The 18,972-nt window shown below is 39.0% G+C and overlaps 1 long non-coding RNA gene across 7 annotated transcripts in view; it reads right to left on the bottom strand.

Annotated features, from left to right (window-relative positions):
- LOC129058275 (uncharacterized) overlaps positions 1-18,972 on the bottom strand; it is an 81,171-nt gene that overhangs the window by 39,810 nt on the left and 22,389 nt on the right. For 2 of the 7 annotated variants that reach the window (XR_010139360.1, XR_010139364.1), the window contains one exon: positions 14,029-14,104. The exons of the other annotated variants lie outside the window; for them this stretch is intronic. This is a non-coding gene — a long non-coding RNA (uncharacterized LOC129058275). The remainder of the gene's footprint in view (positions 1-14,028; positions 14,105-18,972) is intronic. 7 annotated transcript variants of the gene reach the window in all.

Consider the following 18,972-nt stretch of genomic DNA (forward strand, 5'->3'; position numbering starts at 1 on the left):
CTGACCATCCCGTCATATTTTTATAAAATATTCTATATTACTTAATAGCTATTTACCCTCAAGGAGGATTCATGGCCTCATCCCTTATTCTTGTCTTTTTGTCTCACACTAGTTCCCTGTATGGGCTGTCCTTTCCTTAACTTCTAATATCAACCTCTTGTTGTTCTACCAGTTCTCTTAGTTCCAGCCAAGTCTCTCCTCCTTCAAGAAGATTCCCTGATCATTTGGTTCAGAGGATTTGCTTCCTTATTAGAACAACCCTATTTTACCATTTGTTTCACTCTTAGGATATTTGATTTTTTTTTTTTTTCTTTTTTTTGAGACAGAGTTTCACTCTTGTTGCCCAGGCTGGAGTGCAATGGTGTGATCTCGGCTCACTGCAACCTCTGCCTCCTGGGTTCAAGCGATTCTCCTGCCTCAGTCTCCCAAGTAGCTGAGATTACAGGCATGTGCCACCACACCCAACTAATTTTATATATTTTTTTAAGTAGAGACAGGGTTTCTCCATGTTGGTCAGGCTGGTCTCGAACTCCTGACCTCAGGTGATCTGCCCACCTTGGCCTCCGAAAGTGCTGGGATTACAAGCATGAGCCACTGCACCTGGCCTTGACTTCACTTTTTAAGTATTTAGGTACATGCTGGATGTGTCATACATATTTTTATTCTCTGTGTCCCCAAGAATAAATGGATACATTTGATTTCCTTTAGTAGAATAAGAATTTAAATAAATCCCAGGGGCTCTTTATACTTAAAAACTCTGGGGTAAATTCTCTTGCAATATTCAAACTGTTTTTCAGTCTTTGTCTGTTTGTTTTGCTTTTTATTGTGATTTCCGATTTTTTAAATTATTATATTTTTGAAGGCAGGATGCCCATACTGTGAAATTAACAGGTAACATATGTGCAGTATTGATACACTTCCCCTTTAACAAAATTTAATTCACTAATCACATGCATTTCTAAAGCCCTTTGAAAATGTGTGTCATGCTTATGGGTGGCTGCATTCCAGAGGGCTGAATATGTGCTAGAAAAGGAGAGGAGGCTTGGGGGTGGGGAGAAAACCCTTACAAGGCAAGAGAACTGAGCATGTGCAAGACTCCTTACTAAACGAAGGAGGGCAGAGGAGTGCCGTTTTGGAAATATCAAGGGGAATGAAAAGAGAAAGAGAATTGACGGGAGAGAGAGGAATCTGCCCACACTCAGGGGATCATCCAGAATTCACAGATGAACAGGGTGCAGTCAAGGAAGACTGCCCCTCCATCAGAGCACCACCCCTCAGTGACTGCTGACTTGTAAGACACTTCCAGCATCTTTTTACCAGGCCCCACCCTTGGGGATGCCCAGACCAAGATATCACTCTTTGCACTAAGTGACTCCTGAGATACCAGCCCTTTACCTGACTTACATTCTGTCATTCTGCATCAGAATTGTTTCGAATTTTTAGAGGTATTGTGGTATAATGGTGTTCAATGAAGTTGGAAGAATTCTGGCTCTGCCGCTTAGAAACTGGCAAGTTACCTGATTTCTTGGAACCTCCATTTTCTCATCTGTAAATCAGGACTAATAATACCTACAATGCAGGATATTTGTGAGGATTACACATTAGTTGGTACTCAATAAATGGCAGCTATTGAAAAGCAGTGTAGTATGGTGGTTAAAAGCATGGAGTCTGGATCTAGACAGAGGTTGAATCCTTGCTTTGTTACCTACTGTCTGTGTGACTGATTTTCTATGTGTCTCATTTTCCTAATCTATCAAGTGGGGATAATAATGGCACAGTTTCTATCTCATAGAGTTGATGAAGAGATATGATGGTTATAATTCCGAGTCTGTGAGATAAAAAGCATTTAGTAGATGGAAGCAGCAGTGGTAGTATCAACAGCAGGAGTAGTAATAATTGTTGTTGTTATTATTATTATTACAAAAGATACAGTGGAGGGCAACAGTTAAGACTGTGTGCTGTGGTGCTGAACCACTTGGATTCACATCCTGGTTCTACTCTTTTCCAGTTTTGTGATCTCACAGTCTCCATTCTCTCATCCTTAACCTGGGAATAATAATAGTATTGCCTTCATAGGATTTAATGAATTAATATATGTAAATTACTTTGAACCTGATAATAAACAATAAATAGTAAACAATAAAAGTTAGCCAGAACAGTGATGGTAAACAATAAGTAGTAAACAATAAATTTTAGCCAGAACAGTGATGGTAAACAATAAATAGTAAACAATAAATGTTAGCCATTATATTCTCAAATTTCAATCAGCTATTGCTCCAGGTTTTAGGCATTTCTGTGGGTAGTTTTAAAGCTTGATATTTTATACAATTAAATAAACTTAAAATGTATGTATTATGTGGTGATTAACCTGTACTACCAGTTCCCTGGGAAATAAACAGGCTTTCAGCCATAAAAGGTTTTCAGCTGGGTCCCAGCTGACCATCTCTTCAGTTTCTATGTGTATAGCAGATGGTGGACTGCATTTTTTTAAAGTATTGCTTCTAAAGGGAAGACTACAAAGTTCTTAGAAAAATAAAATGCTCTAATTACAAGAGAATGCCATTGTCTCGGCTGTCTCACCCCACATCTTAATGACCGATACTGTGGAATATGACACAAAGGGAAGAGATCTCATAATTAGGCACATTGGAGAATCTCCTCGTGTGCTACAGACTGTGATTTCCAATGACACACCAAAAGCCAGCCACTATAAATCCCTTTTTACTTTTCTCTCTGGCTGTACTGCAGTAACAGCACAAGTCGTTCGTTCAGATACCGGAAAGGCTTACAGTCCAGGAAACTTTTTTTTCTTGTCTCCAGCCAATAATCTTGTAGCATGGTGATGTCACCCCACAGTTATGCAATATGACTTAACTGTTGGATAGGTGACAGGAATTCCACTGACACCAAGATCACAATGAAATTGCTTAGCTGCTAAATTAGTCATATTGTACATTACAGATAAGTCACTTTTAAAAAAGCTGTGATTAACTGCCAGTTCAAACAGTACTATTCTTTGGGTAGGGAAGTCAGGACCCCATCACTCATAGTTTAAATGATCACATCCAGTTATTCCAGCATCTGAGTAATACAAACAAGGTAGTTATCGAACTTCACAATATCACAGGCCACTCGAAAAGGGACCCAGTGTGAAAAGGAACACTTTCTATCCTCTATATTTAGGAGGAATTTTGTACAAAATTTCCTGATTGTCTTCCAAAATTAGTGATTTTAATCTCTTGATGACTTTCCTAATCTAAATAGGATGAGAGTAGGATCCTGTTCCTCAATGATGACAAGGATTGTTTAGTGTTGTTTTCTTTTTCTCACACAAACTGGGCTCTGTCCTACAAGTCAACTACACTGTGAAAGGGGACTTTTTACTGACCACAAGCCATGATGAGGTAGATGTCACTTATTCTACAATATCAATTGTTAGAATAATCCTTAAATCTTCCCATTTTTAACACGTGTTAGAAAAACTTAGAAAATACTGAAAAGCACAAAAATAAGCAAAGCCCCCACAGTCCCACCCTTCCCAAAACAACCATAACTAAAACTTGGTTGTAATTTCTTCTAGCCTCAATAAAGACTGAATAAATACAACAACCTAACAAACTTCTTGCCTGGCAGTGTGCTGAGTGCTGGGCATAGAAAGATAAATAAGACTTCATCCCTGCCCCTCAGGAAGTACACAGCTTACTGTAATGGGGTATGTAAACACAAAAGAGGCATTTAGCCCAGGCTGCAGAGAACGGAATGTGGGGTGGAGAAGATGCAAGGGATTATCAGAGCAGATTAGAGAAATCCTAGAGTGGGACTATTCAAAGTTTTGTCCACTAGGTGACTGCAGATTTTACAAGCAACCAATAGAAACTGAGAGTCCTCATTTAAAATTTTCATAGCAATTTGACAGAGTAACTGTAATTCTGTTTAATCTAATAATTTTTAAAATTGGGTTTGTCTTTTATTTTTTTTATTTCATTTTTGTTGTATTTATTTTTATTGTATTTTCAAAAATATCAGTCCACAATGGATTGGAGATTTAAAAATATATAAAACTCTACTCTCATGATGAAGAGTTTGAAAACCACTATACTCAGAGATTCAATAGCTTAGCCAAGTGTAGGGTGACCAACCATCTGGTTTGTGCTAAAACTGGGAAAGTTGCAAGCAAATCAGGTGAATTGGCCACCTTAAAAGTGTTTATTTCCAAGAAATAATTATCTTCATGAGCGAATAGATGAGATGAAGGGGAAGCAATCATCATCAAAGAAATAATAGAAGAAAAATTCTCTCAACTGAAAAGAGGTCAGTCATTAGGTCAAAAGGGTTCATTAAAGGGCAGCCAAGATTAAAAAGAGTGCTGCAGCTAGCTGTACTTTCTAAATTTCAAGGGTCAAGACAAAAATCCTATATGATTACACAAATTGAGATGAACAAAATAATCAGGTGGTGAAACAGTATTTTCATTTCTAGTGAAATGAAATTTCTAATGAAAATGCTACATTTCTTTAACAAAAAAAGTCTGCTTTCACTTTCTAAATTGAGAGAAAAGAAATAAGGAAGAATCGTCCTTTATATATAAATGTAACAATGAGGGTAATAAAAGGAAAACAGAAAACAATACCAGGAAAGAGTAACATGGGAAGATGCTAATATTAAGAATTAACATAATTTTTTTGATTTGGCTTCAAATTTGGCTCTAAGCTTCCTGGTTGGGGAAGAAGAGGTTAGAAATCACAATCATTAAAATTGTGGCTATGATGATGAAGAAGAAGCATATATGTTTCTCAGCAAGACATGTTTTCCTGGTACTGAAATCTAAAACAAATTCAAAGAGTTTAATATTGGGGGCATTAAGTGGTGTGGTAGCACTACCCTCAATAGCATTTCTACAGTAAACGTAGGAGTGAATTTCACATACCTGCTTTTTGCAGGGATCCTCAGGTCAGTGAAATCAAGATGTCTAAACACATTATAGCCTATATACCTTATTTGATTTAAGGATAGAACTTAAGAGTACCCTAGAGGAGTAGGTAAGTGGCATGTCACTTAGTATTCTCTGATTATTTCTCTCAGCCAGGCTTGTATAATAATAGGCAATTTGAGGTCTCCTAATGTCTGAAAGTAAGTTACTCTGGTGCTCTCTATCGCTGATCGAGGGTATACAAAACTTCCAGTTTCAAAGGAGACACAATTGGACTTTGTTTACTTTCAGCACTGATATTAGCATTGGACATCAATTCTGTGTGAGATTAGGCTCGTATGCTTCACATAATGAATATTATTTTAGTAGGTATAAAAAGCCTCTAACATTCTTATTGGTTTTATTCCTCCTCTGGCACTCTCAATAAACTTAATAAATATTGTAGCACTTTCATTAATGCAAATGGCATTGTTTATCAAAATATTGTTATAATACCCAGTTCTCATAATTTTAAGTTAGAAAAACTTTCTTCATATGTAATCTGTTTGAATGAGCAAGAATCAGTTTGCAAATCAAGTATGTACATTATGACCACTTTTCAGAAAGTATATATTTGTATGTAGGTATTTCATAAATTGTATAATATCTACAAATACATAAGCACAGAAAAAGCATTAGAGAGATACCTAATGTTAGCCCTGATTATCTCTGGGTGACAAGATTTAGATGACCTATTTTTTTCTTTTTACTTTTCCATATGTTTAAGTGTTCTACAATTAAACTAGTATTATCTTTGCAAGAAGAAAAATAATATCACTGTTTACTTAAAGGCATGTAGGGGTGAAAGCAATTAATGTCTCTATATCATCCCTAAGGCAAATCAGTCAGGTGATCATGCTGCCCTCTCAGGGCTTATATGATGATTTTAAGAATTGCATAGTTTAAGAAACAGCACAATTTGGGCCAGACACAGTGAGTAACTTTGCCACTTTTGCAGTTATTTGACTTTGGGCAAATGTTTAAACTTTTGATTCTCTGGTTCTTCATCTTCAAAATGGAAACTGGATTGTTTTAAGCATAAATGAAATCTCCGATATAAAATGCCTGGAATGAAATAGGTGCTCAACAAATATTATATGCTTATTTACTGGCCCCATTCCTGAAAGTGTTAGACCTGGTTCTACAAGTGTTAGTGCTCTTCCCTACAGTGGCTTTATGCAAACCTGGCTTCAGTCCAATACAAGTACTGGAGGAATAAGGAGACTTAGTCTCATTTTTCCCTTGTTCCCTACTTTAGAGATGAGAAAGGGAGGAAAAGGAAGATTTACTGCGGATCTACTAAATATCAGGCACTATGTTACGTGTGTTACTTTGCTTAAGGAAGGTTCTATATTTTTCCCAAACACTTAAACATCTGTGAAGTGTCTCAAGTTTCTACCTTATTAATACATTTATCTCTGGAGAACTATCTACATTATATCACCGCTCATACTAAAGCAGTTTCGTTATTCCTGTTTTTATCCTCAAAGACTCTTAGCTGTGACATAGAGGTTTGGTGAGTTAGGTCACCATCACAGTTAGGTCACATTTTTAGAACTTGATTTCATAGCATTTGGAACCCTAGAAGTGTACATTTTATTTTTCTATCCCTTTATTTGCATGTCAGTATGTCTCCAGTCTTTATTCTTTACATTAATTGGGCACTATTCTGTCTATTTAATATATGGTAAATGTGCCTTGTTTAAATGAACCTCATTCTATGTGGAAAAAGTTAGACAGAAAGCTAATGAAATGGGTATCTCTAATCACCAGTCCTTAGTTTTGAAAATTTGACTAAATTAACGCTACTAAAAAGAACTGAATCTCATCAATTTACAACACTGGAAAGCATTCCACTACGAGAATGTTTCTGGGTCTGTGACAATTCATTTTCTTTATAACTTTGCCTCAATATTTCAGACAGAGACAGTTAAGCAATTGTAGAGAGGCCTGCAGCATTTGGGAATGCGGCCTCCCTTCCTAATGATCTATTGCAGTTGTATTGCACATGGATTGCACAACAAAGGTTTCTATTTTCCTCCTTTTTTTTCTTTATCACGTGCCAACTAAGCCTTTTTTTCTACACTCCCTTAAAACCTGACCCTTTCTCATCTTCTATGCTTTTGTCTTCCTGACATGAAAACCCTAAGAAGGCAAATTACTAATTGCATCCCTCAAAGCCTCAAATAAATATGATGTAATTAGCCACACAAACATGACCTGCATCTTTTCCCCTGAAAGCTTTCCCAGCTATTTGTCCACTAAAGCGTGGTTTTCTGCAAACTCATTTCCCAGGAAATGGCCTCGAATGGCATGTGATCTTTCCATTTTAGACAAACTGCCTTGATCAGGTGTCACCCAACTGACCTGCTTTTTTCTGCCTTCATTTCCAACACAATGTTGTCTCTACAGACTATCAACTAAGTCCTGGTTTTTCCTCACAGAATTCCATTCTCAGCCCTATCCCTACACCACACTTGACACATGCACTAGTTGGTTAACATATGTTTTATTATTCCCTCATGATTCTCACTGGGCCTCTGAGTGACCTTGAAATGCTGTGGTCATTTCCCCAGTGCTCTCCTCCAATACTTCGGTGGTATGGAGCTTGGCTTCAGGTTTGTCGTCATCTCATTTACTTGTTTAGTTTCCAGTTGGCTGGGAGCCAGCACTCTGCACTCTGCTCCATGCTTACGTTGCAAGCTACCTATCCAGGTCACAATTTTTATTTTTGTGTCTCTCACTATTTGAGGGAGTAAATCCAACACAAAGCAGTGAAGGTGAATGACAAGGGAAGAAATTAACAAGGGCTCTGGGATGCTCTTAGAGCATGAATTGCAGAGCAGAAGGGGTCCTAGATGCCACCTAGTCCAATTCTATCATTTTCCAGGCAGAGTTGATACCTCCGAGTTTAAAGTCATAAGCCATTCAAATAAATTAATACAAGAGCTGCCAGGAGGAACATTTCCAAGTGGTTAAAATCTTTGACTTTGAAATCATGTAGACCTGGGTTCAAATCCCAAGCTGTGTGGCCTTGTACAATTAATGTAAACCCCCTAATCCATAGTATTCTTATCTATTAAAATGGGGATAATAACAACTGTCTAACTGGGTTGAGCTGAATATATGATTGCTATTAATTTTTAACCAAAATCCACCTCTACTGATTTTTAGTCAAATGCTTTTTACAAGGTAATGCTACTATTATGGTTCTAGTGCCAATCTTCCAAGATTTCTAATCTTTACTAACAGTGGTCTGACTTTGAACAACTTATTTACAAAACTGTGCTTCAGTTGATTAATCCATAATACAAAGCTAATAATGATACCTAGTAAATAGGTATATGTAAGAATTAAACAGATAATCCTTGTAAATATAGCATTTCACATGGAGTTTAGCATGTAAAAAGCAACAAAGCATTGAAAGTTCTATATAGTCTCAAATGCCCAGAACAAATGAATGATCAGGATACTCTCCTCCCATGTACTCTCAGAAACAGATCCAAGGTTATACACTTGGTTCTTTTTGGCTCACAGTGCTTATATTCATTTATTCAACCTGGGGCTTAAACAATAGGTAGCATTAGACCATGTAGAGATGGGAAAAAATTTTTTTTTCCACCAAATCAACCACTATGAGCAAAGAAGAGAAAGGGGAATGTGCATGACAGGTCTCTTAAACAGTAAGTAAATCTGTTTGGTTTCAAAGGCTTCAAATTGCCCTCCCCACCTGTAGATTCATCCCCTCCTTGCTGCTACCAGAAACAAAATACCAATTTGAGCATGATTACAATTTTCCCAATTTTACTGTTCCACATCAAATTCAAAATAAAATCCCAACCCCTTAGCACAATCTCCCAGGCCTGTCATAATCTCTTTCTGCCTAACTTGCCAGCCTCAATTCCTCTACTCTGCCAACTGCCCTCCCTGAGCCACGTGCATTTATCTGAATCATCTGACTCACCTTCAGCCCTTTGCATGAGTTGTTGTTTCCTTAGCCAAAAACATTGCCCTACTAGGCCTTTAAAACTTAGTTCAAAGGTTGCCTGTAGGAAGTCTTCTTTGACACCCTTTGCCTATCCCTGACACTCCCCCAACACAAACAAGAGCAGAGTTCCTCCTTGGAGGTCCCATAGCATCGTATGTTTACCTTAAGCAAAACTGGCAAGACATGGATTCCATGTTTGTATCTCTCTGCCTCTAGAATGCAAGTTCCCTAACCACAGAGGTTGGGTCTTTCAAATAACCTACTGTGTGCTGAGTGCTGTGGTAAGCACTGAGAAATAAAGAACAAGAGAGGCAAAGTCCCTGATGTCTCGGAGTTTATGGTCTTATGTGGTAAGTCAGACAATTAACAAACAGATAAAAGCATAATGACAAGTGCTACTCTAGTGTACTAAAGAGTAGTAAGAGAGAAAAAGGAAAACATAAGATCACGTGATCTAATCACGGCAGAGAATTGAGGAGGAGCCAGTGATGCCTGGAACCAGGGCAAGACTGCTTGATCCTGAGGGCAGAGTAAGAGCTCAAATATTTGTGGAGGGAAGGAAGGAGATGGTTGAGATCTAGTTCAAGGATATAAAAGGGATTCAAACTCCTTCCATATAGAAACCATTAGTACAGTAACTTTCCAGTCCAGGAACAAAACGCAGAGAAAAGCACCAACATTTTCAGGTCCAGTTCAGACTTGGAGCCTTGGAAGGTGATAATGGTTTGGATCTGTGTCCCCACCAAATATAATGTTGAATTGTAATCCCCAGTGTTGGAGGCAGGGTCTGGTGGGAGGCTATCAGATCATGAGGGCGGAGTTCTCATGGATGGTTTAGCACCATCCTCCCTTGGTACCATATAATGAGTGAGTTCTCACGAGATCTGGTTGTTTAAAAGTGTATGGCACCTCCCCCACCCCATCTCTTGCTCCTGCTCCAGCCATGTAAGACTTGCCTGCTTTCCCTTTGCCTTCCACCATGATTATCAGTCTCCTGAGGCCTCCCCAGCCATACTTCCTGTATAGCCTGTGGAACCATGAGCCAATTACACCTTTTTTCTTTATAAACAGTCTCAGGTACTTCTTTTCTTTTCTTTTCTTTCTTTTTTGAGATGGGGTCTCACTCTGTCACCCAGACTGGAGTGCAGTGGCGCTATCTCAACCCACTGCAACCTCTGCCTCCTGGGCTCAAGCAATTATCTCACCTCAGCCTCCCAAGTAGCAAGTAGCTGGGACTGCAGGCACACACCACCACACCTGGCTAATTTTTGTATTTTTGGTAGAGACGGGGTTTCATTCGAGACCAGGGTCTCGAAATCCTGGACTCAAGTGATCTGCCTGCCTCAGCCTCCCAAAGTGCTGGGATTACAGGCATGAGCCACCGCACCACACCTGGCCTAGCAGTGTGAAAATGGACTACTACAGGAGGGGTGGCCAGAGGCTATGCTGAACTGGTGATCTTAGGGCAAAACAGGGTTTTTAAAAGAGATGGGGTCTTGCTATGTTGTCCAAACTGGAGTGTAGTGCCTATTCATAGGCCCAATCATAGTGCACTGCAGCCTCCAACTCCTGGGCTCAAGTGATCCTCCTGCCTCGGTCTCCCCAGCAACTGGGACTATGGGAATGTGCCACCTTGCCAGGCTTGGTGCACGTTTTTATAAGCCAACATCCCTTGAAGAATAGCCCAGAAACACTAGACTAAGCCCTGGAATTGCTGGGAAGCCTCAGTTTGGGAAATACTACTCTCCCAACCCCCACCTCACCAACACCTGGGCACTCACAATGTACATTAGCATATTTAAGGCTCTGAATATCTCAGCATATGGAAAACCTGCTACACTTCTATTTCCCAAATTAATTTGACCACTGTATGCTTTTTGTTTTGTCTTGTTTTGTTTGAATACAACACTGTTTTAATCCTGTGAACAAGTATTTTGTAAAACAGACTTTAGGAAACTGGTCTAAATCATTCTCCATAACCCACAAGCCTAATTGTGATAATGTCTAGCTTCCAGTAATTTTGTTCAGTAGAAGCATTAAATAAATAAGGTAATAGGACTTTTGAAAAGATATAATAGTTTGGTTTGCACATGTGAAAGTAGAAGGTGCAAGAGGCTCAGTAAGTCTAATTTCACCACATTTATTCATCTTAAAATAATTTCAACAGAACTAAAAATGGCTAATATGTGTAAAGATAAATATGTATAAATATATACTAATATAAGTTTTATGAAAAAACTAATTACTAAAGGTTAAATTTGAATTCGAATGCATTTTTATGCACTGCAGATTAGTCAGATTTTTTTAAGTAAAATTAATCATTTCTGTTCAACCAAGTGCAAAACAAATTAAGTTTATTCATCACAAACCCATCTTGCTTATTTTAATTACAACCACTTTAAATAACAGAACTATTAGGCTCTATAAAATTAATTTTTTAAAATTAAATACATTAGACTTCATAATAATATAGATACTTAATAGAGAGAAAAACTCCATGTCAAAGGCTAATTAATATCATTGACACTTTCCCAGTAACTAAAAATAAGACTAATAGCAAGTTCCTCCAATATCATGCTATATTATAATATATACAAAGTCCATTGGGAAATTGACTTCATACTTCTTTCATTAGAGTAAATCCAACCAAGGCTGGGTGTGGTGGCTCATGCTTATAATCCCAGCACTTTTGGAGGATGAGGCCAGCAGATCACTTGAGGTCAGGAGTTTGAGACCAGCATGGCCAATATGACAAAACCCTGTCTCTACTAGAAATACAAAAATTAGCCAGGCATGGTGGCTCACGCCTGTAGTCCCAGCTACTTGGGAGGCTGAGGCAGGAGAATCGCTTGGACCAGGGAGGCAGAGGTCGCAGTGAGCCAAGATCCCACCACCGCACTCCAGCCTGGGCGACAAGAGCAAAACTCTGTGTCAAAAATAAATAAATAAATAACAAATGCAACCATATAAAATTATTGTTCTAGCCATTCAAAAATGTTAGATTTATAAAGTTCACATATACATCATTACTGTATACAGAACTCACTTCCTAGCTAAGCTTGGATTATAGCCATCTTTGTCAAATTAGCTCTTCTAAGTTTCCATTTTTCTAATACCTTTAAAATTATGGGGCATCTTAAATAAAGCTACCTCAAAAGAAGTCACTGAGTGAATGACTGCTAGTAGTTTAGTAACAATAAATATCAATGATGTAATTCATTCTCAAGTCAAGTTTTATCAATAATTTGCTACCTTCCCAAACTGGTGTTCAGATATATTAAAGAGTAGTTTAATTATTCATCTGCTTAATGTACATCTAATAAAATAAGGCCAGCATCACCATTAACTAGAATTAACCTAAGCCCTCCACAAATATTGGTTTATGTAAGTCTCCAGTCAAAACTCACTTTTTAAAATCTACCTTTTATTTGGCTTCTAACAGTCAACTGAGAAGTATAACTAAGAACTTTGCCATATTTTAAGAAATACTTGGCTGTTTTTAGCATTTTGATACTTATTCTTTATAGAATAAAGTACTTTTAGCACTATTTCAATAGATTTTTCTTTTAGATCACTCGGGTCAAATATCAACGAAAATAAATAAGAAAATGATCAACTAAAATGCTCTCTTGACTGTTAAATGTCACATCTATATGATAAAATACCATGAGCCCATTAAAACTCACATTGCATGGGGAGAGAGTGGTCTTTTCAATAAATGATAATGGATCAATTAGATACACACATGAAAAAAAAATTTGACCTTCTACCTCCAACTATACATAAAAATCAGTTTTAGATGTATTGTAGATCTAAATGTAAAAGGTAATATGACTTTTAGAATAAAACATAAGAAAATACCTATGACCTTAAAATAGGCAAAGATTTCTCAAACAGGACACAGAAAGCTTTAATCACAAAATAAATTGATAAATTGGACTACATTAAAATTAAGAACTTCTATTTCATGAGAAGTCACCATTTAGAGTGAAAAAGCAAGCCACGGAATGGGAGAAGATATTTCTACTACAAATCTGGCAAAGGACTCATCCAGAATACTAAAAAAGGCTCCTCTGAGTCAATATGAAAAACAGACAACCCAACTGAAAAAAAGGCAAACAATTTGAGCAAACATTTTACAAAACAGGATATCCAAGTGACTGATAAACATATGAAATGAAAACCACAATGAGATGCCACTACCTAACCACCAGAGGGACCAAAATTTTCCAGCATTTCTTTAAGTGAACATATCATCATTACAATTAAAAATACACATTTTGGCTGGGCGCGGTGGCTTACGCCTGTAATCCATCACTTTGGGAGACCAAGGTAAGTGGATCACCTGAGGTCAGGAGTTCGAGACCAGCCTGGCCAACATGGTGAAAACCCATCTCTACTACAAATACAAAAAATTAGTCAGGCACGGTGGCACGCACCTGTAATCCCAGCTACTCAGGATCCTGAAGCAGGAGAATTGTTTGAACTCAGGAGGTGGAGGTTGCAGTGAGCTGAGATCACGCTATTGCTCCAGTCTGGGCGACAAGAGTGAAACTCCGTCTCAAAACAAACAAACAAACAAACAAAACCACATATGATCTATATGCTCCTGCAGAATTTATATGAAAAGAATAAATATATATGTCTTGTCTGTCTAGGTAAAAGAAGAATATCAAGTAAACTATTACCTTCAATGGCCTTGCTTTTTTAGACTGTGCATATGAAGTGTTGATGAGAAAGTGAAACAGGTAGAACTTTTAAACATGACTGCCAAGAGTGTATAATTGGTATAGCCACTTTGGAGAACTGTTTGGCATTATCTATTAAAGCTGAACATATGCTCGCCACATAACCCAACACTCCCTTTCCTAGGAGAGAAAGGAGTGCACATATCCACTAGAAGATATTTATAAAGATGTTAATAGCAGCACCATTTATAATGGCTTAAGATGAGAAAACAACACAAATGTCCATTAAAAATGGAATGTTTAAATAAACTGTAGTATATTCATACAATGGAATACTATACAACAACAAAAATGAGCCATAGGCTGGGCACGGTGGCTCATACCTGCAATCCCAGCACTTTGGGAGGCCAAGGCGGGTGGATCACTTGAGGTCCAGAGTTCGAGACCAGCCTGGCCAACCTGGTGAAAATACAAAATACATCTCTATTAAAAATACAAAAATTAGACAGGCGTGGTGACAGGTGCCTGTAATCCCAGCTACTTTGGAGGCTGAGGCAGGAGAATCACTTGAACCTGGAAAGCAGAGGTTGCAGTGAGCCGAGATCACACCATCACATGATCTGGGCTCTGGCAACAGAGCGAGACTCTGTCTCAAAAGAAAAGAAAAGAAAAGGAAATGAGCCATATACAAAAACTGAATGACTCTCACAAGCATGATGGGAGGTGGCACCTCCCCCAAAAAAATACTAAATACTATTGTATGACTCCATTTATTAAAAAGTCCAAAACCAGGGGCTGAGGGGAGAAGATCTATGCTTTAAAAGTCAGGATCATGATAACACTTTCAGCATAGTGCCTGGAAGGGGATATGAGGGAGGCTTTTGGGGTGCTGTTATGTTCTCTTTCTGGAGCGCTGTCCTAGTCTGTTGGTTACATGGGTATATTCACTTTGTGGCATTCGTCAAGCTGCACACTTACAATTTGTGCATTTTCTGTATGTTATACTACAATAAAATTTATATTAAAAAATCTTTTTATACATATTTGTATAACATATTTTCTTTTTTGTACTTTTTCTATATTTTTTGATTTCCTTAAGTGAACATATCACCATTGTAATAATAAAAGATAAATACTGTTTTTATGCTCCTGCCAGGATTTATACAAAAAGAACAAACCAGATTTATCAACATATAGGTGGTCTTGCCTGCCTAGACAAAAGAAAAAGTTTTAAGCAATTTCCTTCAATGGTCTGGAAAATTGTGTCAAAATGTCAACCTGATATGAAATACATCTTATATGAAATAGATTATTGAGGTGTTGTGAAGTAGCCTTGGATAAATGTGGTCAATAACAAACTACCTCTTCAATATCAGGAACTTCTTGCTTTAGAAAGTATCTGAAAAACTGCCTCAGTTTGCCTATAAATCCCAGCACAGCAATAGTTTACCTGACAATTGGACATTTTAAATACCACATCAGAAGTCCAGTGAAATGCATTTTAATAAGTCACAGGATACCCCACCTTTCTTCTAATATAAGAATTTAAAAAAAAAAAAGCAGCCTGGGCAACATGGGAAAACCCGGTCTTTACAAAAAATACAAAAATTAGCTGGGCATAGTGGTGTGTGCCTATAATCCCGGCTACTCGAGAGGCTGAGGTGGGAGGATTGCTTGAGACAGGGAGGTCAGGGCTGCAATGAGCCATGATCGCGCCACTGCACTCCAGCCTGAACAACAGATCCAGACCCTGTCTCAAAAAAAAAAAACAATAAAAAAAAGAAAGAAAGAACTGAGAGTAAATGTTTTCTCATTCTGTCCTTCTCCTTCTATGCTTGTCTCTTCTCTCTCCCTTTTCTTTTCTCCTCTTCCTCTTTTTCTTCCCTCTCCCTATTTAATCTCAGTCATGGGATTGCCAGTGAGGCTAGAAAGTTTTAAGTTTAGTTCTCCTAGTGTTTGAAACGCAAGCTGAAGTAAAGGCCCTTGTTATAACTGGGAAATTAGCCTCCAGCCTCTCTAAAATTGGAAGTGCAAACAGAGAAGGGAAAGTGAACAAGTATGTTTCTTCTTCCCTCTCCAGCTCCAGCCCCTCCCCCGTAGTTCTCCAACCCGGGCCTCACTATAGGTCAAAATGAATGCAGCTGCCCAACACTGATGCGAGCTTGTTCACATTGATGGACACTTTTCTCATGTTCACGTGGTAGGTCACAGAGCAGTAGGGGAAAGGGAAGTGGTGATGCAGTATCTACTACCCACGCTAGGGGTAGGGGACCAGAAAGTTGTTAGGGGAAAAAAAAAATATTCGAACAGTGAAATGGAGCATGTAGCAAAGTGGAGGAGAGTGACTCTTTGAACCGCTATAGTGGCAGGAAGAGCAAATCAGGTGCTGTGCACATTACAAAAGAACAAGGAAAAAATGTACAAGTGAGATGGTATATATCCAAGTTATCTGAAGACCCTAAAATCCTTCAAATATTAGAGATTATGGCTATGATGCTAAATGCCTTAGGGACTTTCAGAAGAACTTGTATATTTAAAAGGGGTGCAAAACCTCGAAAATTTATAGGCATCCTAGAAAGTCCCCCAACAGAAACTCTGAAACCTGCATCAAGACTTCCCATTTTACAGTACAAGGAAGGTGGGGGTAGGGGATGGGGTGGTTTCCACCAGGCCCAGCAGAAAAAAGCAGAAAGGTCACCTCCTCCCAATCTGCAAGTATCTGAAATCCCCTCATGGAGGATGTGACATGAGGCTGAAAGACTCAGAGCACACGGGATGAGACCTCAAGCCAGAGCCAGGTCAGCTCAGCTCGCAAAAGAAGGGCGGGAAGTTCCTACTCTGGTGCCGCTGGCACACCATCCCCCAGAATGGAGGCAGGAGTGGGAGGCAGGCTGCTTGGCAGAACTAGGTGCAGAGGGAAGAAAATGGCCTGAGAATGCTGACTAGATTTGAGTATTTGATGTCTGAAGGGGATTTGGGGTGAGGCAGGGAACAAATGACTTGATAAGAAAACCACGAAGGCAGATGAAAGACACAAGATAGAAGAGGGGAGGCTAACTATAAGAAAGTGATTGTGGGCAGATTGAGAGATAGCCATTGGGACAAAAGAAAGTGGTCAGTGAGGGCGAGGAAGGAAGAAATCAGCCTCAGAAGGAACAGAATTCACACCAGTCTGATGCCCAAATCTGAAATAGATTCACACATTATTCAAGCCCAAGAGTTGTGGTTTGGGGTACCCTTATATGGGGCTCGGGGGAGGTGGCAGGAGGGGTTCTTTTTAAATAAATGAACCATAAATGATTCAAAAGATTTTTTTAACTTTTTATTATGAAAAATTGAGCATACAAAAAAGTAAGCAGAATATAATAATGACCTTCATGTACCCAGTACTCTGATCCAACAATTGTCTAATCCTGGTCAATTATGTCATTCAACCACAGCCATTTTCCTGCTTCTCATATTAGTTTTTTTTTTTTTTTTTTAATTATTGTAGTAATGGCTGGGCACGGTGGCTCACACCCGTAAATCCCAGTACTTCGGGAGGCTGAGGCGGGCCGATCACAAGGTCAGGAGTTTGAGACCAGCCTGGCCAACATGGTGAAATCTCTTTTCTACCAAAAACACAAAATTATCTGGGTGTGGTGGTGCACACCTGTAATCCCAGTTACTTGGGAGGCTGAGGCAGCAGAATCACTTGAACCCGGGAGGCAGAGGTTACAGCGAGCCAAGATCGTGCCACTGCACTCCAGGCTGGGTGACAAGAGTGAAACTCCATCTCAGAAAAAAAAAAAAAGTGACCACAATGTCATTATACCTCAAAAATTCTTACCATCATGGGATATTTTGGTGGCATTTCTACATTAAAGCCTCTCTTGTTACTGTACCCAAAAATGCTTGTGCATTTTAGAAGAATTTGGAAAGGTGAGAAGAAATTTTACTAAGAGAAGGGATCAGGAGGTAAAGCTGTATCAGGAACCCTGGGAAGGACAAAGACCTAGCAAGAAAGACTGTTCTAAGCTGGGCGCGGTGGCTCACACCTGTAACCCCAACACTTTGGGGGACGAGGCAGGAGGATCACCAGAGGTCAGGAGTTCGAGACCAGCCTGACCAACATAGAGAAACCTCTACTAAAAATACAAAATTAGTTGGGCATGGTGGCGCATGCCTGTAATCCCAGCTACTCAGGAGGCTGAGGCAGGAGAATCACTTGAACCCGGGAGGCAGAGGTTGCCGTGAGCCAAGATCACGCCATTGTACTCCAGCCTGGGCAACAAGAGCAAAACTCTGTCTCAAAAAAAAAAAAAAAAAAAAAGATTGTGTTCTGTGGTTGGTCATAGAATACAGCTGTGCAGTGGAGGACATGCGTCTTATAAAACTCCATACTTAGCTCTAGAGAAGTCTGCGGCAATCAGTAGACATCAAAAAGCCAAAATTGAAACTGCTCTCATTGAAAGCAGAGAATTAGGGGCTCTATATAGCAGGAAAAATGGTGTTTTCTGTCCTGTCTCCCTTCCCCCAATCTATTGTATTGTGTGCATCATAAAATATTTAAAAAACATATCATTAAAGGATGTGATTAAAAAATAAACTTCTTATATTTTTCTCACACTCTAATAGATCATCTTGCACCCCTCACTTTGGAGACCACAGAGCTTGATTGTCACTGTTACCCCACGTGTAATCTTTAAGTAGGTGATAGAGAAATCAGGTTTGGCAGATTGAAAAAGAGCCTAGGGACACCTATGCAAAGGACAGTAGAGGCCAGTGGTCTCAACTCTACTGTATATTAAAGTCGGCCTGGGAGGTTCTGAGAAATGTGAACACTCAGGTCCCACCCCATACGAATCAAATTAGTAATTCAGAAGGTGAAATCTGTGTGGTTTTGTTTTCTTTTTTTTTTTTTTGTTGTTGTTGTTTTTTTTTGAGACGGAGTTTCGATCTTGTTGCCCAAGCTGGAGTGCAATGGCGCGATCTTGGCTCACTGCAGCCTCTGCCTCCCCAGTTCAAGTGATTCTCCTGCCTCACTCAGCCTCCCGAGTAGCTGGAATACAGGCACGTGCCACCATGCCCAGCTAATTTTTTTTGTATTTTTAGTAGAAACGGGGTTTCACAATGTTAGCCAGGCTGGTCTCGAATTCCTGACCTCAAGTGATCTGCCTGCCTTGGCCTCCCAAAGTGCTGGAATTACAGGCGTGAAGGTCTGTGCATTTTTAAAAAGTTCCTCCAGTGATTCTTACAGGCAGGGTTGAAAACCCACTGGTGTAGGTGTTTAAAAAAAAAATAGTTGCTTAACGTGAGGATATTAGTTCTGATTTTAAAACATTTTA

The sequence above is a fragment of the Pongo abelii genome, chromosome 2 (assembly GCF_028885655.2).
Source record: "Pongo abelii isolate AG06213 chromosome 2, NHGRI_mPonAbe1-v2.0_pri, whole genome shotgun sequence".
NCBI lineage: Eukaryota > Metazoa > Chordata > Mammalia > Primates > Hominidae > Pongo > Pongo abelii.